Source organism: Trachinotus anak, unplaced genomic scaffold, assembly GCF_046630095.1.
Source record: "Trachinotus anak isolate AG129_WGS33_773 ecotype Australia unplaced genomic scaffold, CSIRO_AGI_Tana_v1 ptg000011l, whole genome shotgun sequence".
Taxonomy (NCBI): Eukaryota; Metazoa; Chordata; class Actinopteri; order Carangiformes; family Carangidae; genus Trachinotus; species Trachinotus anak.
This window is the reverse complement of record NW_027273862.1, coordinates 25,086,846-25,114,640: the sequence shown is the minus strand read 5'-3', so window position 1 is coordinate 25,114,640 and position 27,795 is coordinate 25,086,846. Positions and strand designations below refer to the sequence as shown.

The 27,795-nt window shown below is 39.4% G+C and overlaps 1 protein-coding gene across 2 annotated transcripts in view; it reads right to left on the bottom strand.

Moving 5' to 3' along the window:
* Positions 1-23,711, bottom strand: part of tspan4a (tetraspanin 4a) — a 133,275-nt gene extending 109,564 nt beyond the window's left edge. Inside the window, exon 1 of one of the 2 annotated variants that reach the window (XM_071489261.1) lies at positions 23,618-23,711. The gene's annotated coding sequence lies outside the window, so the exon portion shown is untranslated. The remainder of the gene's footprint in view (positions 1-23,617) is intronic. The other variant, XM_071489262.1, reaches the window with a different exon arrangement.
* Between the last annotated feature and the right edge of the window lie 4,084 nt (positions 23,712-27,795).

Here is a 27,795-nt window from a genome sequence, read left to right as displayed (position 1 = left end):
CGCATTTTAATCATCATGTTATCTAGTGATAAACAGTTTTTTCTTGATCATAACTCAACTTTTGCCAATATACTTGTTTGATATAATAATAATAAGATTTTGTTGGGGTTTTTTAGGCCTCAATTTATGCCTTTTGTGCCTCAAAAATCCCTTGTATCTCAAGTGCAGATATTTTTTAGCACTGAGAAAGAATCTATCATAATGTGTTGTTTCTACTGCACTGGTGAAACAGCGCTGTAGTTTGAATCTTACCATGTCAACGTGCTTCCTCCAGGCATTAAACATCTTCATCTTAAAGCTTTATCATTTATCAAGTCTTGCATAGCATACAGTATATACCCTGAAGGCACCTTAATATTCCTTACAAGTGTTACTTCAGTTTAAGTCTGTGCAACAGTTTGTGATATTTTCTGCGTCATGAATGATGTCCAGAGCAGAATCTCACATTGTGACGGTGATTTGCTGGGCTCAGGTGCCGTCAGGACATCACTTTCCAAAATCACAGCCGTGTGTGTGGCAGATGAAGCTGACTGAAAGGTACATTTTCACAACGGCATGACGCCAAATATCATTGAGGAATCCAAGCCATGAAGACTAATAACAACAGCCCTGGTGGGAAATAAACATGTTTTACCCAATTGAGCCAAAACATGATGGACTTGAGATGCGCTTTGCTGATAAAATGGAGCTTTATGGACAATAAAACACAAATAGATGCATCAAGATACAGACGTGCTTGGTAAAAACTGAAACCAGCATTGCAGAATGAATAAAGAAGCAAATACAAGATGAAATAAGAAATGAATTATGTAAAAGTCTTGCAGTGGAAATGGTAATGCAGTATAATAAAAGATATTGTAACAGCATATTATATCAATTGTTAGTCTCGGTGTCTTCCAAACGCAAAGGGATGATATAACATGGGGTTTTAGAAACAATCCTTTGTATAACATTCATTATTTAAATATTAGATAACACTACATTTTTAGTTGGTTTAGTAATTCTGATGCACAGTGACAACAGAACAGAAAAGTGCATTTATCTGTGGATGTACTGTATTCCGGACTGAAATCATGGCTGAGAGGTAGTGCTGTGTACTGTTTGCCTGGCAAGAAAATGGATGCTTGAGAAACACATGCAAATATCGTTCTTATACAGTTAACTGTCTTTGATCAGGAAGTCCAGTTGAGATTAAGTTCTCCTTTTCAAACATGACCCGAAAGCAGGACACATTTCATAGTCAGACAACAATGTAGAAATATCCTATGGAAGCCAAGAAAGGCCATACTCGCAAATATATTTTTTAATCCCGTTATCTTGAGATAAAAAAGCTCGTTATCTCAAGATAATGACGTATTATTAGGAGAAAACAAATTTTTGTTATCCTGAGATAATGAGATGTTATCAGGAGATAATGATTGAGAGAATGGGAGCTTTATACAGTAGGAAAACATCATATGTTGATTGTTTCTTCTTGTCAGAAGGTAAAGTGAATTTAACTTAAAGATCACCAAATTAAGCTTCAGCCACTGTGGACCGTCAGCGGTGGAAAGTAGCTAAGTACATTAACTTAAGTACTGTACCTACTGTATGTCTATATTAAGCTACTTGAGCTACTGCACAAATATTTTACTTTTTTCTACACGTCATCTCTTGAACAGTTACAGTCACAAGTTATTTTTCAAATTCATATTTTACATACAAAATATATGTTTGATAATAGTTTAATAAATACGCTTCATAACTTACTGCAACATTTTAGTAACTCTCATTTGTTAATGCATCAAATACAAAGACCCAGTCATATGAAACTAAGTTTTGCATAGGTACAATTTTAAATGCACAGCATTTACGTGTAATTCAGTATTTCTTAGATTTTTTCATACTGCTACTTTAACTTAGTCTTTTTCTGTAGTAGCTATTTTGGGCCCATCTCCACCTGATTTTACACACCTCTATTTAATGCTTAGTAACTTCTCCTGTAAGCATCACAGAAGTACTGCTAATGGCCTGACCTGAAGACATTTATGCATCATTAAATGTGTTATCATAAATTACTTTAATTTATTCATATCCATTAAAATATATGTCATCAAATGCACATTTTACATTTGGTTATTCCCTCGCTTCTCGTCCACAAGTGCACCAAATTTCAGGTTAAGCTGTAAAGGTCCTAATGTCTTACAGGGCAATTAATAAGCAGTGAGGTGTTATTTTGTGCGCTAAACATATCCAACATGATCTGAATACTTCTCCCACCACTGAGAACCATAAATGTCTGCACCAAATTTCATGACAGCTCATCCATTATTTGTCAAGATATTTAATTTTGGACCAATTAACTAACAGACTGACATTTCTCTCTCAAGAGTCACACCACTGTTAGGTCAGGTTGCACTGATATCGATCAGTGAGAGGAGAGCTGTGAAGCTTACAAAAACATCCTGATATTGTTCCCAAATGGCTAACATTGTAAATTAAACACTGATTTAAAAATGAACGCACACATTAACCATCATGAATGAATAATATAAATCCACAAAGCCCCAGAATGAAAAATGAATGCATCACACATTGGTCACCATTAGTTAAATGTGGTGACTTAATACCTTTGTGTATATGATTCAGCGTTAATTACTGTTGTTGACTAACAGATTTAATTAATATTTTAATTCAACAAGAGGATTTTATATGAGAGGACATAAAACAATTAAATAACCATGAAAAGCCTGTGAGCCACCTATTGTTCATAGGCATCTGTCTAACATGTAATTACGCAGCACGCCACACTCAGAGCCAAACAGAGATGATGTACATGCAAAGAGTATGGATGTGGGTGTCAAGAAAGAATGGCCCCACACCTACCTGCATTGATTGTGCAAAGAAGAATAAAGACAATTCTACATAAATTTGTGTATCAAGGAAAATAAATACCCAGCTATTGTTGGATGTTAGCTGTCGTGAAGCTGGTTAGTTTCAGGGCCTTAAGTAGAAAATGCTCTCTGCTGACCTGTCCACCCACAGTCCCAACAGCTAACACAGCAAAGGTCATGCACTGTCTAATGGATAAGACCGGTGATATTTCATATTTTGCTTCAGAAAAAGACATTTATTCTTGAGCTTGGAAATAATAGTTTGACAAAACAATCTTAATTTCAGATAAACTTAGTGGCTTTTTACAGAGCTTTCAACCAAAACATCCTCGAAGCTGCTTTTATCATAACATTTATTCTGACATCTGATCAAATGACTGTGTAATGTGGAAGGAGTTGCTTGCAGTGATGAAGAATAATCAACTGAATCTGCAGTTCCCCTGAAGCCCTTCACCATCTTTCAGCTCATTGTTTTCCAGCCACAGCGACTTTTTCACCTGCTGGCAGCAGAAAACTGTGGTTTCAGTGGTTCTGAGTAACTTAGAGATTCAGTATTAATGTCTGATGTAAAAAAAAAAACAAACTTACTTGTTGCTGTTGTTTACCATTATTCAATTTCTGACCACTTGGAGGCAGCGTACATAAGCTGTGAGCACAACATTGACATAACATCACCTTTGTAGTTGATATGATGAACCTGTTAGCAAACAGTTTCTTATTTACCCGTCCAGCAGTTATGGAGCAACATTATTGTTCATTTGGAGTCATGTCTCTGGCCACCTGGGGAATGTAGGTCTGATATTCAGTCTGTTTTAGCTCTGTTTTTTGTCTTTAGCAACTCCTGAGAGAAATATCTGCCGCTTCAGCTTTCGAATTGTGTTTGTCTGCTGTTTGCTGCTGAGAAGGTTGTGTACAGTGGCTTTTTAGAGCTTTTTTAGTGAAAAACTGCTGAGGTTGAGAAAATGACATTATTAGCAGTGAGACTTAACCGTAACAGACAATTTACAGACTGGTCTGCAAAACAATGAGCCACTATAAAGCTCTGTAAAGCCAACTTGAGCTGGAGATTCAGCTGGAGATTCTCTGTAGGCTCATCACCACAAGCGACGTCTTTCATAGTGTCACATTGTTTCACATTGTCATTTGATATTGATTAAGTCTGCTTGAAGGTCAGTGTCTAGAATCAGAATCATAATCAGAATCAGTTTTATTGCCAAGTATGTTTTCACATACAAGGAATTTTTTCTGGTGATTGGTGCAATTGATCAGCAACAGTGGGGCTCTCTAGCCTTGTTGATGAGGCTAATAGCAGATGGGAAGAAGCTATTTTTGTGGCGAGAGGTTTTGGTCCTGAAGGACCGCAGCCTCCTGCCAGAGGGGAGTGTCTCAAAGAGTTTGTGTCCAGGGTGGGAGGAGTCAGCTACAATCTTCCCTGCACGCCTCAGAGTCCTTGAGGCGTACAGGTCCTGGAGGGACGGAAGATTGCAGCCAATCACCTTCTCAGCAGGGTGGATGATACGCTGCAGTCTGTTATTGTCCCTCTCCGTGGCAGCAGCGTACCAGATGGTGATGGAGGAGGTGAGGATGGACTCAATGATGGAGGTGTAGAAGTTCACCATCATAGTCCTTGGCAGGTTGAACTTCTTCAATTGCCTCAGGAAATACGTCCTCTGCTGAGCTTTTTTGATGAGGGAGCTGATGTTTAGCTCCCATTTGAGATCCTGTGTGATGGTGGTTCCCAAGAAGCGAAAATGCTCCACGGTAGCCACGGGGGAGATGGGGGTGGGTGGGGCTGGGCTCTTCCTGAAGTCCACTATCATTTCCACTGTCTTCAGAGCGTTTAGCTCTAGGTTGTTCTGCCTGCACCAGGTCACCAGACGGTCAGTCTCCCACCTGTAGGCAGACTCATCGCCATCAGAGATGAGTCCAATGAGAGTGGTGTCGTCTGCAAACTTCAGGAGCTTGACAGACTGATGGCTGGAGGTGCAGGTGTTGGTGTACAGGGAGAAGAGCAGAGGAGAAAGAACGCAGCCTTGCGGGGATCCAGTGCTGATGGTCTGGGAGTCAGACACGTGCTTTCCTAGCTTCACGTGCTGCCTCCTGTCAGACAGGAAGTCGGTGATCCACCTGCAGGTGGAGTCAGGCACGCTCAGCTGGGAGAGCTTGTCCTGCAGCAGAGCCGGGATGATGGTGTTGAAGGCAGAGCTGAAGTCCACAAACAGGATCCTGGCATAGGTCCCTGAGGAGTCCAGGTGCTGGAGGATGAAGTGGAGAGCCATGTTGACGGCGTCGTCTACAGACCTGTTGGCTCTGTAGGCGAACTGCAGGGGGTCCAGGAGTGGGTCAGTGATGGATTTGAGATGGGACAGGACAAGGCGCTCAAATGATTTCATGACCACAGAGGTCAGGGCAATGGGTCTGTAGTCATTTAGTCCTGTGGGCCTTGGTTTTTTGGGGACAGGGATGATGGTGGAGGATTTGAAGCAGGCTGGCACGTGGCAGGTCTCCAGTGAGGTGTTGAAGATGTCCGTGAACACCGGAGACAGCTGATCAGCACAGTGCTTCAGGGATGATGGAGAGACAGAGTCAGGACCGGCTGCTTTGCGGGGGTTCTGCTTCTTAAAAAGCCTGTTGACATCTCTCTCCAGGATAGAGAGAGACGTTCCTTTGGTAGGGGAGGAGGGGGGTTCTGATGTGGCTCTGATGTGGAGGTTAGTGTCAGGCTTGTCCCACTGTCTTTCAAAGCGGCAGTAGAACTCATTCAGATCGTTGGCCAGACGGAAGTCATTAATGGAGTGGGGGGGTTTAGGTTTGTAGTTTGTGATCTTTCTGAGCCCTTTCCAGACAGAAGCAGAGTCATTGGCTGAGAACTGGAGCTGAAGTTTCTCAGAGTACAGTCGTTTAGCTTCTCTCACCGCCTTGCTAAACCTGTACTTGGACTCTTTAAACTTGTCCCTGTCCCCACTCCTGAAAGCTTCCTCCTTTTGCCTCCTGAGCTGACTGAGCTTAGCTGTGAACCAGGGTTTGTCATTGTTATAACTCACCCTGGTGTGTGATGGGATACAGCAGTCCTCACTGCTGTATCCCATAAATAAATAGTTAAAGATAAGATAAAATAGTTTTAAAATTGTGTTTAAATTGTGTTTGGTTTGAGAGGTCTATAGGTGATATGAAGATAGCCCAACAAATGTTCAGGTGCCCTAAGTGGGAGAAAACAACAAAACACTTACTGAAAGCCTCTGTCAGTGAAAACTATGGTATAAATTTGGTGCCAAGTAGGGCTGATTCCCCTTTGCTCCTGGGCTGTTTGCCAAGCACTGTTGCCGTTATTTGCTTGTAGCTGGCAGATATTGGCATTTCTTCTTAAAAAAGACAACAGTTATGGTCACCATGAATGCAGTGGATTATTTATTCGAACGTCTGCCTGTTTTAAAGAAAAACTTGAGATGAAACATCTTGATGCTCACCTGCCGTGAGATACTGTTATAAATCAAACTGCTGTTAAAAATAATCATGGATTTATTGTGGAGTGGTTCTTAGAAAATATGGCTAACTGCTAGCCTTTGTTTTCTGTGTGTGTTATTCAAGGGGATGGTACCTGGTTAAGAACAAGTCTTTCAGGATCTCCAGCATCTTTCAGAGGTGATTACCAAACATGAAAGCAGCAGGAGTCAAAGAGAAAGAGGTAATATTGGGATTGCTCAGCAAATCAAAGATTAAACTGACAGTGCAAGTAAACAGAGCAGCAAACTGAGCAGCATAACAGCCAGCTGAGAAGAGCAGGTATGTGCTCAATCGGATTATCACCTGACTTTAACTATACTTATATAGCACATATGTCAGTTTTAAATTGTGTTATTTTCTAATTTTGCATCTATCCAAAATAGCTTCTGCCAAAAAAAACATTTAATGAAAGCTGATATGTCACTGCTGAGGTCACAGCTCGTTTCTACTGCCTTCAAGTGGCCAAAAGAAATCAGTTAATGCAGGTTTAAAGTGTCATGGATAAAATCATAACAGCCTCTGAGCTCGCATGTCAACAGAGCCAACTCAAATCACTTGATACGGTTGAAGTCTCCAGAAAATGCTAGTAGGATGACCTTGGGATTGTTTTGATCCAATGCCTGCGTAGCTGAAGCCTGACACATTTTATCCCTCTGTACCTTAGAGCTCTATTGTTGACCAAAAACATGGTTGACATGATCCCGTCTAACAATGAACATGGTCACTGTAGTTTACTTTAATCCCAAATACACTGTCTGTCTGCTTCTCCTCCGTCTTAATCCACGGCTGAAGTTAGTCCCCAACAATGCAATCTTCTCAGTTTGAGTAGCATAAAATAATACAATGTCCAGCTGATTTAGGAAATTACTCATCATTTTCATCAAATGCCTACTTAAGTTTTTTTGGTTTTTTAATACAGACAGATTTCCTTTACTCTCCTCTACTCTGTCACAGATGAAGTAGTCACAAGTTATTGAGGAATGCATTAACAAACTGTTGCTTTTGATCTTTTCATAGGATTTGTTGACCTAAATAAAAACATAGAAGGAAACTGCGATCTGAACTGTTTGTCTTTTTTGTGTCGCTGTTGTTGTGCGTTCAGTAGCAGCAGGTGGTGGGATCAGTCAGACACCCAGTCTGGGTGAGAAAGGATAAAAGTGCATCTTTAACATATGTTTTTGAGCTGGTTCGCACAGCTGAAAGGCAAATTACCTATCATCAAGGAAGGTGAACTGAGGAAATTGAACTTTAATTATTTATACAATTTTTATAGCACAGCCTGCCTCCACAGACAAAAAGACTAATTAGGTTTAAAGGTGTTATCAGCAAGTGTATGTCTCAGCACGAGAAACAGTGCATAGATGTAGCTTTAATAAAGTATCTGATTATATCCATGACCATAATTCTTAATGTAGATTTAAAGGCCTGTCAGCTTGTGATTACTATACAAAAACTAACTCAAACACAGGTTAAATATAATATAATAGTTAAATATTAAGAGCAAAGAGTCTTTAAATATTCATACATTTTACTTGCTGCATGTAGAGCTGTTTTGTCCCTTGTTTTTCAGGGGCAAAGCAGCATTGTGCATTATTTGTGACAATCACACAGCCCCAGGGGGCAGAAAAATACTCTAAACAGGGCTTTGAATCTACTTTTAAATATAACCTAATCACTATTAAATTTTGCTAAATAGGTAAGTCAACATTAGTGCTAATAAGCAGAATTCATGGGCTTTAAAAGAGGTCTGGTAATCAACACATTGATTTACAAATGAGCTCCAACTGGTCAAAACAGCTGTGACCAAACTGCAGTTGCATCAGTAAAAATAAACTGCAATATTATAATATATCAAGGGAAACCGTTTGGAAAGTAACAGCAAAACTGTGTGAAACACAAACTGCAAAGACAAAGAGAAGAAAACTAACTGAAAGTTACAGAAAAAGGAGCTAATATATCACAACTTTGTAGTCGTATGTGCATCAGTGATTGGTGAAGGGGTTATATTATGATTATATAATAATCATAATAGTAGAAAAACTTCTTAAAAGCATCTTAAATTTGTGTCAACACATCTTTTTTCTTTGTTTACTGTGGACCTGACCGTTTGCACTGTATTGACATTATGTTGTTTGATTGTCATGAAATAGTTAGCATTTTGTGAAATACATTTTTTTTGCCAAGAATTATATGCGTGTCGTTACCACTGTCATAACTGTCCATTTAATTTAAGGAAAGCTTCAGCCAGAAAACAGTTAGCTTAGCTTATCTTAGGTCAGCTTAGCTTAGACGGACACAGGTAGAAACAGCTAGCCTGGCGTCACCTACCAGCACCTCTGAAGCTCACTGAGTAATGTGTTGTACTTGGTTTGTTCAATCATAACAAAAAAACCAAAGCGTAAACTAGAGACCATCACCAGCTGCAAGGCTCATCAATGTTGACGTCCTGACCCATGTGTACTCAGTAGTCATGGGTTGGACCACGCCATCTTCAAACCTGCCCTTCAGTTTGATCTGAACTACAGTGTCGTGACTGCATCTTGCACAGTTGTGATGCTACTGCTGTGACAAAATCTGTCCACAGACAAACAGACACGCATATTTCACATTTCACCATGATGACACACACACAGATTCTCAAGGTGAAAATAATACCAGCAACACACTGTTGTGGCTGGTAAAAATACAAGTTTCTGTTTCTGACTTCAGGAGGTTACTGGTCCCTGCCAAGAAACCCTCTGTGAATATCACATTTACACACAGGCAGAGGAAGTAAGCGTGTGTCCTGGTCATTGCTCAGTAAAAATCTGAGTGCACCCAGGAGCATCTCTCCTGCCCGATCTTGTGTCTGCTCCCCCCTCAGATAGTGTTTTGCTCCCATTACAGTTGTGTTTGCCGTAACACCTCCCTCTGTGGTTAGGGTTAGGTTCAAGTTCAGCTAAAGAAAACATGTCCACAGTGAAGCATTGTGCTGCAGACAGCAACAGAGCTGAGAGTATCGCATCAGCCAAGAGACAAGAGCTCTGAACCCTCTATTTTCAACCCCTGTCCATCCATCACAGTTCATTTTGTGTTTAGGTTATTTTGAGATTAGATTTTATCGGTATAGTTTAAAGCCTGTTATGCTGTTGGACTTTTATTGTTTTGTGTACAGTGATGCATTAAAAAAAACTGACTCTGATGCATTGACTCACTGACTTTTATAAGGCAGCCCTAGTTAGAGTAAATGAATACATTACTTTATAAGATGTAACTTCAGCACATATGCTGGCAGACTACGCACCAGGTTAATGGTTAATATGTCCATGTCATTGTGTGTGTAAATAATGGCAGCAGACTAGTGATCCAAGCTGTTATCAAGACAAAACGGTGAATGACTGGCTTCCATTATTTACACCTTGTGGCTTTCTCATTAGTCCAGTCCATGTGATATAATTACCCATAGCTTATGATCACACTGAAGCAAACAACCAGTATCTCTGACTTAATCATTTTTTCCACTTTACAAATTGACAAGGAAATAACATCCAGATGCAGCATCAGTCAGCCTGTGGAAAATGCCGCCGCCATGTCTGAAAATATTTCAGACCTCGCGCAAAATGGTAATTTACAGCTATAAATACCTCCATATATTCATCTTCATCACTATCTCCATTAATTCATCAGACCTTTCTGCCATATGGGGTGTCGGCAGCTTCATGACCGATTCTGATCTCTGCCCCACACCTCTGAACAGCCAGGATGAAAACCTCTGCACCTGCAAACATGATGTATGCATATGTGTCAAATCTGTGATTTGCATTCTGATGCTAATCCGTTCTAGTGGGAAGGTTATTACCCTGCTTGCCAATCAAACGCTGCCCAAGAACAGACAAATATGCTGCCTGTGCAGACATGTATTTATGGACATGAAGGCAAGAAAGATCCCCCCTGGGAGAAAGAGACACAGCGGGAGGTTGCTGTAAATGTATCCATCCATTTTACAGACTTAAGCATACATCTCACATATGTAAAAAATGGCTATGAAACATGTGCAAACCACCCCCGCTGTATTGACATCAAGACAGGTAGTTGACAGGCTCGTACATACAGTACATGACTCCCACTCTCAGATTATACAAAAAAAAAAAAAATCTGGTTTTAACAAGATCCTCTTTTAGTAATACTTATTCGCAGGTGGTGTTGTTTTAAAGGTTTACTTCACAAGTCTGCCTAGACACTGTATCCAATTGTGTTCAGTGTAAAGCAAATTGGATTGTCTCATTTCAATGCCGTGCATGCCCACACACACGGGGTAGTCTGAAATCTGATTTATGCAGCCAGACTGAGAAGCATTTCTTTAAAACTGTGTTGGCTATTAGATCAGTAGTTTAAATCTGATTTGCTGTCTCGCTTTTCAGGCTGAAATACATAAAATGATGTCTGAAATGTAACTTTGCCTCCCAAACTGAGTCTTTGATTGTCCCTCCAGCATTGCTTATTACACAGATTATGTTCACTACAAGTAAATTCAGTCCCGCTGTTATCACAATGAGAACATAATGGATTCTTAAGTGCTTAAATCCACATTGCATATGGGTGCGTGTGGGTTTTCAAAAAGAATTTTACTCATCAGTATCTTTTAAATTGTGGTATAAGTATGAAGATTAATAGACATGCTCATCATTTTATGTCTAAGAACATCTGTCTGTTTAACAAATGGTTCTGAGGCATAATGAGATGCAGTGATTTTCTTTGTGTGGTGACTGAACATATTAATTTAGCAGAATGTGTTTATAATGCGCTGAATCTAATAATTAGCATTTACTCCAGTCACTGTTGTATAATTTCCTTGAAATCACAGAGTATATAGTCATAAACAGGCATAGCATTTCAAATGAATCCACTGTTTAATTTTTCTACACACAGCAGCATCCATGCAGAGACATCTGTCCTCCCTCATTCACAGCATTACGAGAGTATCACATCAAAACGGATGCACAAAAAAACACAGCAGAAATCCCAGTGTGAGTAATCTCATCAGAGGAGTGTTCAGACAGGTGGCTGTGTGTAGGCAGACCCGCTTGATCCAGGAGACAGAGAGCACCAGAGAGATAACCAGTGATAAAGTCCCTGGAGCAGACATGAAACAACTTGGCAAGCCACATTAGTGTGTATTTGTGTAGGCATGTGTGTGAGCTCCATCTTTCCTCAAGGACCTCGGTCCATCATGTTCTCCTGAGGCTTCAATAGTGTTTAAACACAGTACAGTACAACATGCTCCAGTCTAAGTCCCAAGGGCAGTCAGATGTTGCTGTATTTTACCTGACAGGCTGCAGAGAGCAGAGCTGGAAATGTGTGATAATGTTAAAATCACAATATGGATCAAACGTGCATTTTTGTTTGAAAGTATTGAAATAAACCAAGTCACTCTGGTCTGTGGTGCAGGACACGGTTACCTTGAGCAACTTCTATTATAAAACTGACGAGGCTGAAATGGATTTAATACTAACAGGAGACCTGCAATTCAGTGACTGCAAAATGATGACACAAAGCATTTTATTTTAATGAATCCCTTTTGTGGTGATGTTTTGTAAGGGTGCTGGAATAAAGGGCCAAGCTAAAAACCTGTTCAGATAAACAATGGCTAAGCTCACAGTCACTGTAAAATTTTTAGGGCTAGCCATAAATTGGTAGTCCTTTGGTAACTATTTGATTGTGTTTCTATGGTGACGTTACACAAAGGGCAGAATGATGACATTGAATCCTCATAGAGAAAAAAACATATAAAATGGCAGTGTTGTTGCTGGCCAGTGTGCTGTTCACACAGGATCCAAACCTGAGTGACGGTAGCCATTGAAAATGCATGATCACGCTCTGTAAATTAAAAAAGCCCCACTATGTTGATCCGTCTTTTAGGGATGCTGTCATGGTTGTTCACAATCATGATATAAGAAAAATAACATGCAATTGTGTGTCCTGGTTGCTAAGTGGCTAAAATGCACACCATACAACTGCACCATCCCAAGTTTGATTCTGACAGGGGTGACACAAATAATAGTCTACTCTTTTCCCTCTATCTCTGAATTTGTAGTCTGTATCCAGACTGTTCGCAGTCAAATTAAGTCATCTCCGATGGATCTTTATAGGAGCTATTTGTAAGTTTTGCTAGAGCATTAAATTTGTTTCAAAAGTTTCAAGTTCATCAAACTTCATTCCTTCACTCGCCAATGGTTGTCTCAAGTTCCCACCACTTGAGAGCAAGCAACTTGTTTTGCTTCTATTTCTATCATTTATTTTCTCGTACTGAAGTTAGCATGCTAACCAGTTGGACAGTGTCGTCACTTTCTGATACTAACTAAAATACTAACAAATAGTTCCTTAAATAAAGAAAATGATGTGTTACATTTTACATGTAAAACCTTTATACTAGCACAGTAACAAACTGTGTTTTGTATTTTGTATGGCTTGCTGAGTGGATGCTATCATTTCTAGGTCTGAGGTGCTACTTGACAGCTTGATGAGCCCCTTGTTTGGCTAACTGGTGTAATTCATCAGTAATATTGTTCATTTCAACTAACAAGAACATTTTTGCAAAAGGAAGGACTCCAAGTCAAGGAATCTAATGTTTCTCTCATTTTACCACCAGGATTGCAGGAGATGTTCAGCTTTTGAAATGTTTTTTTTTTACTGCACTGGTTGTACCAACTGTTCATAAGTTTAAATTTAGCCTAGTTATAATGTGTGTTTACTTAGTGGAGGTCTAAATTAAAATGGGTGGCACCACACAAACTAGTCATTTTAGTTAATTAATTACTAAATAATAACAATGGCTGCCAGACGTAACTGTTATGTAGCTGACTGAACATGCATTAATTGACAAAATTTTGAGATTCTGCTCCATGTTGACATGATCACATCACATCATGTCTGCAGATTTGCCAGCTGCGCATTCATGCTGCCAAGCTCCTGCTCTACCACATACTGAAGGTGTTTACAGGATTCAGATCTAATGGTTCGGGAGACCACTGACCTTCACTGACCTGTCATGTTCATAGAACCAGTTTGAGATAACTGAGCTTGGACTGTTGAAATGGCAAGGAAGGTTGGGTCCATGGATTCATGCTGCTGACCCAACCATCTGTGTGCCTCAGTAGAAATCCACACTACTCAGAACACTACTCAACTGTCCACTGTGATTTATCACAGTCGCATAAAAACTATTTATTACCAAACGTGCAAATATTTCACTGAACAGGATCACTTTCTTGAAAGGAGTTCGTTACCATGCACCAAGCAGTTGATTGGTTGCCATGCTTTCCTGCGTAGGTGTTCTTTCAACTACAAATATGACCATGAATAAAAAAAATAAAAAAAACCATCAAACTGGCTTTCATATGTACCTCCTGTTGTTTAATCATTCACACACTGTTTTTCCTTGATAACTAGTAATCAGAAGCTATTGTAATAACTGTTGCTATCTGGCACACCTTGAAAAACTGGTCATCATAGATATTGTTTGGCTTTCTTTCGAATGCACAGAATGCCTCCGCAGCCAATTATCAACACAACTGTAAGTTGTGCTATTGTTATGTGGTGAGACAGGAATGCTTCATTATGAATGTGAAGGTAGGCGGCTCGCTTTGAATGAAATGAAATGATCCATCCGTCAAATTGTTAGGTGTCAGCGGTACCGTGCTGTGGCGCGCGCTGATTTACGTCAATATGCTATGAGGAGAAATTAAATAAGAGAAATTATAAAAGCAAGCACCGCATTTGTGAAACTTTTGTTGAGATTGTCAGTTGTTTAAACTGATGATGAGAAGTAAAGCCTTGTTGTGTATCGAGCAGGTCACATGGGCTGGGGTGTGCTGTTTTTCATAAAATTTGATTCACTTCTTTCTCTCCTAAAATCTTTCATTTCCTGAGGATGAAGCTTTATTCATTGTTTCGTATTTTTCTTATGGTCAACAAGTCCAGTAGAAAAAAAAACTAAACCAACAGGGTTTGTCTCTCAGTACTTCTGCACTTCCACTGTGTTTGTGGCAATCAGCTTCAAGTCTGTTTGAAAATCTTTGTGAACAGATCACAAATATGTATTTGATCTTAAAAAGGGCACAAACAGGAGCGAAAGGTACATTTATTAAGGACTATTTTCAGCAGCACCATTTGGTGCTCTGCCGAGAATTTACAGCAGCAGGACACTGTATGTGAGATTGACTCAAAATAAACTATAGTGGCTGTGTTCATAGACATGAGGGAACTTGTTACCCACCACAGAGTGGCTCACTGATGTGTTTTTAATGGTTTTTGAACAACTATGGAGGTATGTGGCTGTAGTTCCAACCATTTTTACCTGTAACCCTTTAAAACACTTTTGCTCCTGAAGAGGCAGAATTATCAAGAAATTCTCAAGAAAAAAGAAAGATTATAGGAAAGATGCACAGAGGAATAAACTATGTCCGGCTTTGACTACACAGGAAAACATGTTTTTGGACCAAATCAGTGTTGTTTCTCTCTCCTTTAAATTACTAAGTGTCATCTAAAGTCTCCTAGAGAAACTGCACACCAATAAATAACAACATTTAAATACATATTTCACAAAGATGTATTTTTATGACGTTAGATTTAGATTTTCAGTCCTCCCTGAGCATGTACACAGGGCAGTCATGCAGCTCTGCTCACCACAGACTCACTAAATGGCTCATTTAGCCCCCTGTGGCCAACCTCAAAAACTGCGAGCGGGCTCCCCAGTCGCTCCAGTATAACCATTATCAACGGGGAGTAAAGAGTCTCGGCTGTGTCAACTCTAACCACAGGTGTCGAAACAAGTCAAGACACTGGAAAACAGTCAAGCTGCCCTCTGTTAATAAGACTCCCTGTTATAACAAAAGGGAAGGTGCTAACACGTATTTCCATTTAACAGTACACGACAGGATGTGTTGTATTACCTTTTGTTATGAATACCAGACACAATATGCAGCATTATTAGCTATTCTTCTGAAGCACTAATGAATAAGAGCTGCAGAATAAATTCTTAACAGACTGGTAGGAGTTAGTAATATGCAAACAATTCAAGGTCATGTCAGAAATGATACTACAGCCTGGACAGATAAAGCAAACATACTGAAGCTTCTCTTCATGAATAATTCATGAAGGAATTATCAGGTTATTAATGCGAGGGCTATGACTTTCTGTTTGTGTTTTTTCTGTCTGTTTTCAACATTAAACAGTTTGTTTTTTAAGCTCTTGACGAGTGAATCGCCACATATTAGTTGTAGAAAATTTATGCCAGAATATAAGAAGTAAACATTATGAATGAGTCCAGAGAGCAAGAGCTGGATGGGCAGGAGGAGGATATTATGTGGAAGTTTTACCAACACACCTCTCAGAAATCGCGCCTGAGTCCCTGAGAACCACCGAGCCTCTGTCAACAACACTCTTCAAACTTTTCCGTAACGTTTCCTCCACCGAAGGAAGCAAATTTAAGTATCGGGTAACGTATTCCTCCTGACTTCTGACAGCTTTGTTTCCATGGCAACTAATCCGTAGGCTGTGGCAGTAAAGAAGTACCTTGTGAACTTTTCAATGAGAACAAGTCACTGTGGACTGTGGTGTGACAGACTGTGAATGTTAATTATACCACAGACCCAGATAGGAACACAACATATAAGAGCAAAATGCGACATTTTGTCCTCCATCACTCCACTCCTGTGTGTGTATCAGTGAGCCTCTGTCTTAAGGTATTTCAAAAAGACAACATTTGACTTCTTTTGTCTCACAACAACACCAAGCATGTCTACAGTACTGTACAGTACAGTACATGCATAGATACATAATTAGACAAAAGGCCTCAGGGCACAGTCATGTAACATCTGAGGGGTCATTTTGTATTTGCTTAGTGTTGTTTTGCAGCTCTTTGTGGTTGTTATGTGTCTGCTTGTCGTAATGTTGCCCCTGTAGTCTATTTGTGTCTTTTTGTGATCACTTTGCACCTCTTTGTGATCATTTTACATCCCTTTGTAGTTGTCTCTTTGCAGATGTTTTGCTCTAGTGGGTTGTTGTTTGCACTCTCTGTGGGTACTTCATGCAGTTTGGGATGGTGTTTGCAGCTCCTTTTGGTTATTTTGCACATTTTTGTGGTTGTTCTGCATCTCTCTGCGGTAGTTTTGCCTGCTTTGTGGCCAATTCACCATAAATAATAACTAGTAATAAAGAACACTCACTTCACACAGATGCTCTGGCCCAGAGGCCATATTCACAATAACCAAAGCACGAGTGTGTGTGTGTGTGTGAGTGTGTGTGTGTGTGTGTGTGTGTGTGTGTGTGTGTGTGAGAGTGTGTGTGAGTGTGTGCGTGTAGGTTTGGCCAGAATGGAGCAAACTTTGCAAAGGGCACAGTAATCAAGACAACAAAAGCCTCTACATGAGGGGTAATTACAGAGTGGGGAAAATTATCGCTAACAGGGACTAATGACGTTTGACATTAGGCCCTGTGAGCTGTTTGGGGATATAATTGGATGAATCATCCCAAATGGCAAGAAAACAAGATATTCTATTAGTCAACGATCTCGATGTGACACATTTAAAAGTATGGCAAATCAAGAAAATCCAATAGCAAGTACTGCTGAAGGGAGAAAAGGTCGGTATAGCTCCCGGCAGCTGAGATAAAAAAGAAAAGGCTAAAAATACTAAAAAAAACCCAGAAAGATTCACTACTCTGCAGGGGTTTTCATTATTTTCTTCCTGATCAGGGTGATATAACACAGTTCTGAGGGTTTTCTTCACTAACCACTTTGGAAAGACACAATCCCCTTAACATCAATTGAATTAAATTAGGATGTTTTTGTTTGTGATCTACACAAGTAACCCATAAATGTTAAAGTTTTTTTTTCTTGGTTTATTTATAGTTGTTTACAAATGAATTAAAAATGATAAGATGAAGTGTTTTGAAGTGATAATTATTCAAAGACTTGCAGTCAACTTTGCATTCACTTTGCCTTAAGTGTTTTTTAGATTCTCTGCAGCTTCAAATGGCTGGACGTGGTTTAAAAGGAAACATAAAATATATGATGGTCTCACAGATGACAGCGAAAGCAGTGTCAGGGTAGAGCAACCGCAGACATGGTCCAAAGGAGTGTAAGATTCAGAGAGAACCAAACGTCAGAAACAAAAGTTGCACAGCAGGCAGCTTCATTAGGGAAAAAACTACAGCCATACAGTGTCTTCTTATACCAGCCGTGCAAACAAACTGAGCAAAAAAGAAAAAAAAAGTCCCTGCCTTGGTCAGGAGACAGATCAAGAAGAGAGCAAAAGTCAGAACTCCTTTGATGTGGTACAACATTTTAACAAAAGGACAACACTGGGCTGTGAAATAGCCATGAAGTAACAACTGGAAAAGAGGTCACACGCCAGCAGCATGGAGGCTGCAAAATCGCAGATGAAAGAGTCTAAAAGCATGAGGCAAAATTATTATAATTAACAAACAACAAATTGAGACTTTTTAGCTGTAATGAAACAGCTACATGGGTACAGCTACTGGGAACATCACATACATTATATATTATAAGAAACAATGCCTTCATTGCTCTTGTCTCAGGCTGTGATACCACGTCACTGACAATTCAAATAAAAGCACAGATTCTCCATTTTTTATTCCAAGGCCATCGATTACACCAATATCATAACTCACAAGTCTTATCTTCTTTTTTTTCTCACAGGATACTAGGGTCACTTCTTTTACTGTGTCCATTTTTTTTTTTTAAATCAAAGAGATAATTTTGGATCCTGTGTCCCTGATTGACGTTCATACATAGCTCCAGTAATTGCCACAGCAGGCGTAAACAGTAATCCCAAAACTTCAAAACGTCCCTCTGCAACATCACCGTTCAAACATTCATGGCTGTGACAGACTTGAGAGCCTGTTTACTTCTCAACAGACGAAATGTCTAATTTATGCTATTTGCAACATTTGGCAGATGTCTCTTATCCAGGGCAATGTGAGATGACACCACTCAGTTGTCTATTCATATTGAGAAAACCATAACGGATCAAGAGAAGACAGATATTTGATGACAGCAAAGTTGTATGCTGGAATAAGAGGCTACAGCTCAGTGTGTAGTACAGCTCCCCGTTTAAGAAGTACATGAGGACTAGTCATAATACAGAATAGAGTAGCTTCAGGGCTAGAATGTGTAAGTGGTTGAGTGGTCGATCCAAAAAAACACAGGCTTGAATGAATCCCATTCAAAGTCTCTGCAGTGAGTTGAAGATAGCTGTTCACAGAGGCTCCCTATTGAGGTGGAGAAAAACTGCACATTTTCAACAGTTAAAAAAAATCACTAAAGGAAGATTTTACAAGTAAACAAAAACACATCTAAGAAGAGTGGAAGTTATAATTTCAGCCACAAAATGTCTCTATTTTAATGGGAAAATTTTATTTTTTCTATCTTTTTATTAAAAAAAAAAAAAGTGTTATTAAATTTTCATCATAAGATATTCTGTGTTAGTTGTCAACTACAAATCCCAGTTTACTTTGTATTCAGTGTAGCACACTGAAACTTTCTGAAGGCGTTGCACTTCAAATCTAGAAGACAGATGCTCTCCATTTTAAGTCATGAACATTGATTTTAACTCTGAGGCTATAGCATGAGCTGCGTCCAGGGAGTCAGCCTCAATAAAGTTAGACTAAATCTATTACGATCAGCATAGACCGGCCGTGAGTGGCTGCCAGAAATGAATGTAAATGAGACTGAGGCTCTTTGAGATGTTTAGTACAGTATAGGCTGCTGCTCAGATATGTCAAAAGAAAATCTTCTTATCAAGAAACAGAGCTTGAGGAGAGAAAGCTGGATGCCTACATATTTAAAGAATTTACCATGCAGTGCAAAATTACATGTTATGTAAAGATTAGTCTGCAATTGCACCACCAAGAACCAGCTATATGCAGGATGTAAATGCTTGCTGCTATTTTTATCACCTTCAAAGGAGTCTAAACAAAAGCTTAAATTCAATATATGGCTGAGTGTGGCAGTTAGGAGGGGTAAATTATGGTGGACAGAGCAAGATAAACAGTGTGAGGAGTGGAGGAAACATCAAGAAATGTAGTGAGGGGAGGGAAGAAAACCCCCTGCTTTGTATTTTTTTCCTGTGTTAAACTGGGCGTGAGACTGGGAGTCAGCAGCAGTGAAAGAGTGTGGTTGCGGTTTGTGGTTTTCACTAGGCGCTAACATCTCAGCAGTGCTCTCAGGAACAGTGGGGACAAAATAGACCCTTCAAAATGTAAGAGGCCGTGTTGGTGCCTTGCATCCTGTGAGGACAAGCTGAAAAATAAAACATCTACCATGTGTGACATCAAGTGAAATGCAAATTATTGTTGCTGTGACTACGGCTGTCAAACACACTCTACTTTGATTTCCCTTTCTTATTGTTGAGGGCAACCTTAAACAAATCTGTTCCTCTCATGACCCACATAGAAACAAAGCACATGATACACATATATATATATATATATATATATATATATATATATATATATATATATATATATATATATATATATATATATATATATATATATATATAGGAATTCCCCCACATGTACTCCCTGTGAAACCAAATAGTTTTTCTTTTCTTTTTTACACTTTGTATGGATTAATGGATTAAACAAACAACATATCACGTTAATGAATGAGTTTTAGAGGTGCTGACAGACTTTGTTTCTAAGATACCTGTTTCCCTCTGTTTCCAGTCCATATGCTAAATTAAGAACCATAATCCATCTGACAAACAAACTCGCAAACTAGAAAGGCAATCAGTAGAGCACATACCTCCACCAAGGCCAAACAATCCTACACATGAAGTCAGGATATTATCTGGATCAGCACCAGATTATACAAAAGTCATAGATCTCAGCAAGATCCAAACACTATTTCGTGAGAAATTGACAAAAATGTTGAAAAATGTCCCATCCTGCAATGTTAAGGAAAGTGATGAAAAAAGTCCTGGGTCCCTCCCCATAACAAGATCAGCACCAAAACAAACTAACAAACAAACAAACCAACAAACAGACAAGGGTGAAAACGTAACCTCCTTGGTGAAGATAATAATTTGTGGATCTGACATATTGATGGTGTTGTGATCTATGACTTTGTCCAGTTTGGTGCAGATCCAGATAATAATCTAATCCAGATAATAATCTGGATCTCATGATATGTGTAGGATTGTTTGGCCTTGGCAGAGGTGTGTGCTCCTTTGTTAGGGTTAGAGTGAAAATGAAAAATGTGTAATATATTTGACCATCAACTTTTAAAGGGACATGCTTTTTTTGCATCTTGCATTTTTACATTAATAAATAAGACTAATAGTATTTAGTAAGTACATAGTAAGTAATGGTTAACATTTTGTAAGCCTGCTGGAAGGTCAAAAAAGAAAAAAGCCAAATGTAGGTCTCATTTCTAAAGCCTGTCTACTGCCCTGGGTAGCAGTTTTCAATCAAATTGTATTTTGAATAGCGAAAATATACTCAGGACATACTTGCTGACATTAATAAAACAGAAAATCCTAAAATCTCATGCTCAGTCTTTGTGTTTTTATTGTTATATCCGGTAACTGTTTGCTGCTGCAGTTCCCTAGTTGAACCCACCAGAACAATTAAAGATTAATCTCCCTGTATCTTATCTAATACTGGCTCAATAATTAATTAATATTGCTCTTATCATACATTGTAGTTTTATACCTGCTGTGCTGTACTGTGCCTATAATTAATTGTCTGCAGTGACGCACCCCTGTAAGGTTTATGGCAGGATAGCTAAATCTTTTTTCTTTGTTTCATATTGTCTCTTTGCTTCACCTCGCACTCCACCCTCCACCCACCCATGCTGCACATTCCAAGCCTGGACATCCGTCCTGTATCACGGCCTTATGTTACCTTAATCCTGATTTCCCTTAAGATACAATATATTTTTTCATTTCTGTGCTCATGCATTCCCTTAGTGAGGCTCAGAAGCTGAAGAATTGGCTCACATATTGTATGTTACCATATAATATATTTTAAATTCTACATTTCTCAGCCCTGTCTTCTTCTGGTGGGACTGAAGAAAAGTGGGCTGCAAGAAAATGAAGGTGAAAACTGCAGGTATGAAATATACTGAGGGAACAAAGAGAGAGAGGAGCAGCTGAAATCTGGCAAAAAATAAATGAAGTAAGGCAACATAGAAATGGGGGAAAATTGGGCGAGTGAATTCAGAGCAGAGCAGTGTACACAGACACACACACACATGCACACACACACACCTGCAGGCAGCAGTACAATGCAGCCTTGTTATATCCACCTTCAGTAGAGCCAGTGTTCAGGGCAATTATCCAGAGAGTTGCCACACCTAGAGAGGCCCGCAAGTCAGCCACGGAGCTATAGTTGTACAAATAGCACCAGCTGTTAAGATTAAACGATTAAAGAAAAACCTCCTCTCTCAAACATATTTTCACTGCTTCCTTCAAAATAGCTGGATGTCATAGATCTTAAGATAAACACACACTCAGAATGATAAGTTTGCGTCTTGGCACCGGCTTTGGTCTCAGGCACCTAAATGTAAACAGAGGGCAGCTGCCAACTGTCCGGAGCCATCATTTCAGCTGTGCTGGAGCTGTTGAAATGTGGGAGGACATGGGGAAAAGAAGTCGCTTCCTTCTCTTTACTGTCTCCTGTGCACATCCTGGAATGTGTCAAGGCAGTCAAAGACTGTCACTGTGAGCTGGACAGAGCAGGAGATTTCACGAGCAGCAACCATTAGGTTATACATAGAACATGAGCTGAGGTTTTTTCTTAAAGGAAAATGTGGCCTTTAAGAGTTTTACACTGTTTGATGTATCAGTCTGAAAGACGTAAATGAAAGACGTAAATTAAAGTTGCCTTGTAAGTTCCCAAGTTACAGCTAATAAAATCTATTGATTGGTAGTGATTAATTATTCTTTGAGTTATAGAGAAATATGCCTATTTAATACAGGGATGCTCTGATGCCATCCACTGGATCGGAATCAGGCCCGATCCTTACCTTACTACATGGACTGGGTATCGGCCAGATTAGGGTGTCGTTTTTTAGCAAGTTACTGTATCCTAAATAATGCCTTTAAAATTGTACTATTTTATTGTGAACTTATGAGCCAGTTTAGTTGACTATATGGGTTTAGTGGAAAGCACAGTAGCTTATAGCTCCGCACAGAGTGAGTTTTTCTAGCTGAGAAAAGTCAGAGTGATGCTTCTTATTCAAATGTTTTTTAGCTACATTCCATTTGGTTCTATTGTGGTGTCTGCCAGTGCACATAAAATGTTATTCTCACTCTATGACATCATATTTCTCCATGTATGACGTTGATGTTTGCGGACGACTGGGACATTTTCCTGCTTTCAAATAACAATAAGACAAATACAGCATAAGACAGCCAAGTGGACCCAGGTATACAAGGAACATCTCCTGTTTTCTCTGTTTTAGGACAGATTACACAGCCTTAGTGCCTTCATTAAAGTTGAGATTAATTTTTAATGTGCCACATGTAATATGGAGCAGCTTCATCTGGGAGAATTTAAGACCTCTGCTAACCTAACATAAGGGCACATTGTATGGCAGTGGATTCCTCTGCACTTGGCCAGCCAGCCATGGCTTTGAGAAGTCAGTGAGGCCTTAAGTTCCTGAAACCCCTCCAGAAAAAAAAAGAAAAACTGGGAGGGAATAGCTTGAGGAATGGTTGGTATTCTGAAATGTTGTTCTTCTCCACAAGTTTATTTCTGTCTTTCATCGAGGTCCAGGGAAACATTCCCCAGCCAATCAGAGAGCTTTGTTCTCACACATCACCACATTTCCACAATCACCACATATTGATAGAACAACTGATTGTATGGGCACCACAGTGGCCTGTATAAAAGAGTAGCTTATAAGAAAATCATACTACTAGTTAACCGTCAGCTCAAGTATGTTTAGTGTAATCCCTCAGTTAAGTAAACCAAGTCCAACATTCATGAACCAATTCACAAGAGACAAATGAAGCCTAGATATAGTTTATCCCTTCTAATTAGACAAACTCAGCTAACAAAAGCTCCCAATTTATCTGAGATAAATCTCTAAATCACAGTCACTGACATCTGCGTTGGACATGCAAAATTACAGCGAAAAAAGTAAGAAGTAGAGAAGAGGAGAAGTGAGAAAAAACAGCCTGTTAGTTGATACATCTCATCTGGATAGCAAGGAGAATATGAAAATGACTTACCACTCACTTATCTCACACTCTCTCCCGGCTGTCCCTCTCCTTCCCTCAGTGTATGACAAAACTTCCCAAACTGTTCCTTACCACAGGCTCTCTCCTCTCTCTCTCTCTCTCTCTCTCTCTCTCTCTCTCTCTCTCTCTCTCTCTCTCTCTCTCTCTCTCTCTCTCTCTCTCTCTCTCTCACTCACTCACTCTCTCTCTCTCTCTCTCTCTCTCTCTCTCTCTCTCTCACTCTCTCTCTCTCTCCCTCCCTCCCTCTCTCTCAACATGGAAGCACATGTGACTGTCACAGGCCTGCCAAATAGCAAAAAGGTGGCATCTAGTGGTGACTACAGATACAGCACTTAAAAGCAATAATCATCCCTTGCAGAGCTGTTGGCCCGCGGACAATTTCCAAAAGTAATTTATAGGCTAATTTGCTCTGATTCTGTGGGCGATTTAAAAGCAGGAGCTGATGAATACAAATAGCTACTTATAATAAATACAAATAGTTTTGACTATCCACAAACACCGAGCTGGCTTAGAAGCAAATTCTTTTTCATTAAAGTAAGCAAAAGTAATATTTTCATCATATACTCATGACAACTTATTCACACAGCCATCATATTGAAGAGGTATTTGAATCTGCCTTTGTCAATAATTTTTTAATTCACCATTTAGTGTGTACACGCATACATACTGTATATGAACAGTATGGACTCAGACATATTAACAAGTGTTGATATTAGTTTATAAAATATATAAGGACACAGACAGGTAACGGGACAGTGTGTGAAGAAAGGAAGAAAGAAAGAAGAAACAAATAAAAAACGGAAAATGAGAAAGTAAAAATAAATAAATGAAAACACTGTGTTTGGATTCGGGTACATCCCGGACGAGTTTTACAGGATAGGTTTAGTTAAGTGTTATTCATTCTTTCTATTCATATGCACATATACATTAATACACATACATGCATTTTCCCCCCCTCTACCCCTCTCCCTCTGTTTTTACCTCCTTTCCTTCCTCCTCTTATTTTCTTCCCCCCGTCTCTCTTTTTTCCCAGTTGCATTCATAATTTACGTTGGTACTTGTAGCATGAGCTCACCGGCTGCAGGCACAGAGCTGTGATGTGGTCCGTGGATTGTGACGCATTTTTAGCATAATGCTATTTAAACATATTCCTGAGTTCAGACTGGAAGACAGAGATCTCCTCTTGGCACTGTTCATACCTACAGTGTGTGAACATTTTCTACTGGACATGTTTTAATCAAATATTTGTTTGTTTACTCCCACATATTTGTTTTCTTGACTTTCTCATAGTGTTGGTCTATTTAAACTTACCCTCCACTCAGAAATGTGTTTTGGTCAATGTCGCGTCTCTTCTCAGAAACATGTATTTTCATGGTCTGACTGACACTACAGAACGCTGTCCTCAAATTCATCTGCTGAAAGTGGAAAGTTTCTCTGTGCTCTTCTATAATCTGAGTGTAGGGCGTGAATGACTTGTGACACAACTACTTTGAAACCAGTTATGGTCCAATAGGCAACTTTCTCAAGGGTGATGTGGGAACTCAAAGCTCGTATTGCACATACACTGAAACTGGTATTTCAGTGATACAGGAGGCATGTTGTATTCAGTATTTTAGCTTTGAGGGTAACTGACCTTTTTAATGGAAAAAAAATAATTATTATTCATAGCAGTAGCAGAGTATTTTCTAAATATACTGTATCTTTGAACATGCCTGGAAAGGATCCATAAGAATAGCAGCACAAAAGGTCACTTTGCTGTGTTTCACTGCGATGAACAAATGTTTCCAAATGATTTATTGAGACAGCAAACTACAGCCAATCAGCAAGCAGCTCTGTGACACTGTACTTAGGCACAGCAAGGCTTTGAGCTAAATGCTAATGTCAGAATGCTAATATGATCGTAATAGCAATGCTAACAACATGAATATGCAAAATCTTGTTTTACAGGACACGTGAACACTTTAACCTGTTGGTGCAGCTACAGATAAAGTTGGGGCTTGTCACCGAAGTCAGTAGAATTCCATGAACATCTGAACAAATTTCCCACAGCAATTCATCCAGTAGTTGTTGAGAGTTACTTTAGTCTGACATCCCTAAAGCCACGCTGGAAGTGTGGCTAAAAATATTTGACTCATTTTACTGTTTCAACAGAAAGAGAGGCGAGTTAATGGGTGATGGTTTCCTCTTTCGCTCACCCGTGTACAACCTGTGTGATATGACTGCGTACGTATTGGTTTTGTAGCAAATCGCTTCAGGAGATTGCAGACAAACTTCTTGTTCTTGTAATCAACAAGTCAACAGTATTTGCTGGTTATGACAAAAGTAGCTCTGAGCTTGGTTTCGGCTTGGTACTATGTTTGCAATTCTAAATTTAGTTTGGATGAGATAAATTGATTTTTGAAACTGTAAGGCTTTTATAATGAGTAGATATTAAGAATCATACTTAACTCTGTTGAATGAGGATTTAGACTCTCCTTCTCAGTAACTCTCAGTATATTCACACACAGTGCAGATGGGAAATTTACAAGTCAATGCAGATACAAGAATATATAAACAATGTAAGTAAACTTACATTCAAAACTGTTATATGCAGGCAAGAGTTGGACAACAAACTATAAACAGGCCAGTTGTTACCGTGACAGGTCAACTGAAAGAAAGGGCTTTTATTAAACATAGATGAATTTTGCTCAACAAAAGTTGCAAAAATGCTGAATAGAACAGCTGCCTGGCAAGGACAGCATCAAACCAACATTACACAAAGTGCCAGGGGAAAGGGAGCCTCCAAACGACCTGTGTTTATACTCTACTCTGCTGCATCTCACAGGGAAACATTGTATTTTTATTCCACGACATTTATTTGACACTTTTGCTAGTGTAGTTGTTTTTTTTGCCCAAAAAAGTGTCTAGTAGGGGCCTTTTGTCACATCCCAGATGTGTATGAGTTGTTCCATCACAGAGATATTTCCCCTCTGAACTTCTCACATATATCAAAAAACAAACAAACAAACAACAAAACAGCAAAGACAAAAGTCCAAAAATGAAAACACATCTGTGTAGCAGAACTTTACGACCACCATAGAATCTTATGACCCCCTCAGATTTATTTTTTGTGACCCTTTTTAGGACCTGACCCCTAAGTTGGGAACCAATGGACTAAACTGGATAACTGGATAAAAAAACAGAAACAATGATGCAGTATTAGCAATCTACTAATGTCATGTATAATGATATATCAGTTGAAGGGGGTACTTTAATAGAAGCACTTAACACTTAATTACTTTTGATATTCAAGTACATTTAGCTGAAAATACTTGTGTATTTTTACGTCAGTATGATTTTGACTGCAGCCCTTGTACTTGGAATGAAATCCATTTACACGGATGTATTAGTACTTTTACTTAAGTAAAGGACCTGAATACTTCCACCACTGGGACACAGTGACCAGCTGTTCCCTGATAGCCTCCAGCTCCACCTAGCCAGGAAACTGCAATGCTGAAGCACAACACAGCAGCAACACATCACACACACACACACACACACACACTGACAGATGCCCCAGAGCTATCACAATATTTCAGTCTCTTTACACTTATGTGCCACAATAAAGAGATATTATGTGCATGTTATTGCACAGTGTTTAAATTACACTGCAATTTAAATGAAACGCATGTACAGTAAGATGATTAAGTGTTGCAGCTATCCTCCAGGAATGCCTCACATGGCTGATTTAACTGTTCGTCAGTGTGATGACGTGTGGAGAACTGCTCTGATGTCTGTCATATAGTCCACATGGCGCCAAAAGGACCCACTCAGTGCAGCATGTACAGTTTTCAGGCACAGTAAAACACAAAGCCAAGGGTAAAGATAAGTCTACAGACTTCACATAACAAACATGGTATTCTGACAAAATCAACAAAAACTGCAGATGTAGGCTTTGTTTATTTTTGCCTCCGGGGAGGAAGGTGTTTGTTGAAGGATGGTTTTCACACATGGAAAAATATGAAGCTCTTTGAAATCATTCAGGTAATGATCAGCGACTTCTAGTTATTACTAAAGTTTTTTTAGAGCTTCTTGGTGTTGACTCCTGTCTGCCATTTGTCAGTGTGTCACATATCAGCTTTGAGATATTGTTAATGCCTACAGGGTTGGCAACGGAGTAAGTGACATTA